We start from the raw sequence: 2,625 nt of genomic DNA on the forward strand, positions 1-2,625 counted from the left end.
TGAGTCGTATCGCCGCTAAACGTTGTGCAAAACACATTGAAACTTTTTTGGTAAATCCTATTGAGTAATCTTCAGTCTTATATATTCCAACATTTCGGGTAGGCACTAAAGTCGCAGTGTTGAAATTTTGGAAGGTAGTTACTGAAGACGACACGCTGTGGTTTCCTGAATGTTTTAACGGTTATTACACTCTACGGAACTTTTATGTATTTACCATACATAAACTCAGCGAACGTTCTCATGTATTACTTCATAATGAATATATATATATATATATATATATATATATATATATATATATATATATATATACTCCTGGAAATTGAAATAAGAACACCGTGAATTCATTGTCCCAGGAAGGGGAAACTTTATTGACACATTCCTGGGGTCAGATACATCACATGATCACACTGACAGAACCACAGGCACATAGACACAGGCAACAGAGCATGCACAATGTCGGCACTAGTACAGTGTATATCCACCTTTCGCAGTAATGCAGGCTGCTATTCTCCCATGGAGACGATCGTAGAGACGCTGGATGTAGTCCTGTGGAACGGCTTGCCATGCCATTTCCACCTGGCGCCTCAGTTGGACCAGCGTTCGTGCTGGACGTGCAGACCGCGTGAGACGACGCTTCATCCAGTCCCAAACATGCTCAATGGGGGACAGATCCGGAGATCTTGCTGGCCAGGGTAGTTGACTTACACCTTCTAGAGCATGTTGGGTGGCACGGGATACATGCGGACGTGCATTGTCCTGTTGGAACAGCAAGTTCCCTTGCCGGTCTAGGAATGGTAGAACGATGGGTTCGATGACGGTTTGGATGTACCGTGCACTATTCAGTGTCCCCTCGACGATCACCAGTGGTGTACGGCCAGTGTAGGAGATTGCTCCCCACACCATGATGCCGGGTGTTGGCCCTGTGTGCCTCCGTCGTATGCAGTCCTGATTGTGGCGCTCACCTGCACGGCGCCAAACACGCATACGACCATCATTGGCACCAAGGCAGAAGCGACTCTCATCGCTGAAGACGACACGTCTCCATTCGTCCCTCCATTCACGCCTGTCGCGACACCACTGGAGGCGGGCTGCACGATGTTGGGGCGTGAGCGGAAGACGGCCTAACGGTGTGCGGGACCGTAGCCCAGCTTCATGGAGACGGTTGCGAATGGTCCTCGCCGATACCCCAGGAGCAACAGTGTCCCTAATTTGCTGGTAAGTGGCGGTGCGGTCCCCTACGGCACTGCGTAGGATCCTACGGTCTTGGCGTGCATCCGTTCGTCGCTGCGGTCCGGTCCCAGGTCGACGTGCACGTGCACCTTCCGCCGACCACTGGCGACAACATCGATGTGCTGTGGAGACCTCACGCCCCACGTGTTGAGCAATTCGGCGGTACGTCCACCCGGCCTCCCGCATGCCCACTATACGCCCTCGCTCAAAGTCCGTCAACTGCACATACGGTTCACGTCCACGCTGTCGCGGCATGCTACCAGTGTTAAAGACTGCGATGGAGCTGCGTATGCCACGGCAAAGTGGCTGACATTGACGGCGGCGGTGCACAAATGCTGCGCAGCAGCGCCATTCGACGGCCAACACTGCGGTTCCTCGTGTGTCCGCTGTGACGTGCGTGTGATCATTGCTTGTACAGCCCTCTCGCAGTGTCCGGAGCAGGTATGGTGGGTCTGACACACCGGTGTCAATGTGTTCTTTTTTCCATTTCCAGGAGTGTGTATATATATATATATATATATATATATATATATATATATATATATATATAATGGTACTGTCCACATTCCTATGGTAAGCCTACTAGCAATTCATTATATATATATTGTACAAAATTATGGAAATACAAAAGACACAACACTTTACCGTGCCTAATGTGATATAGGGAAATCATTGCCATTAAAAACAGTTTCCAGTCGTTTCAGTATGGATATTGTATTGTATGTTAACCAGGGGCGTAGAAAAGACGGAGAGGCTCCGTCCCCGCCGCAGCCGCAGTGGTCCACAACCCCACGACGACTACCGCAGTCCACTTCACCCCTCCGCCGCCCCACACCGAAACACTCTTTCAGTGTTATTGTGCGGTTCATTAGTGTTGGGAACTACTGAAACAAGAAACAAATGTTTCAGGCACCAGAGTTCAGTTGAAGACGTAATTACAGATGGATTTTGTGTCATAAATGATAGCGTTAATTGGTACAGCTGAAAGTATATTATAATATACTCGAAAGCTCTCCAGTGATCGGGTGTGCGCAAAGATACCTTCTGCGACATAAAAGCGGAAGTGTGATTGCTAGCTGCCACTGACTTCAATATGAAATGTTATCCCAGTTGGTACAAACGTATTTCAAATGCTAACTTTTCATTAAGTCCCCACGTGAATGGGTTCAAATTTCACGTTTGAGCAACCGGAATAAGAATTACAACATTACTTCATCACGTAACATTTCACAATTTGTTGTACACTTGGACCACTGCAGAAGTGCCGCGTGTCATCTGCATTTGGATGCAATACAGAACTCGTCTGTGCAGTGAGTTATGAATTGTTTTAAGCACCTTCAGATCATCTTTTAATCTTGACAAGGCTGTACAATTCGCCGCTACAGTTCTTCG

Source organism: Schistocerca piceifrons, chromosome 1, assembly GCF_021461385.2.
Source record: "Schistocerca piceifrons isolate TAMUIC-IGC-003096 chromosome 1, iqSchPice1.1, whole genome shotgun sequence".
In the NCBI taxonomy this organism is placed as follows: domain Eukaryota; kingdom Metazoa; phylum Arthropoda; class Insecta; order Orthoptera; family Acrididae; genus Schistocerca; species Schistocerca piceifrons.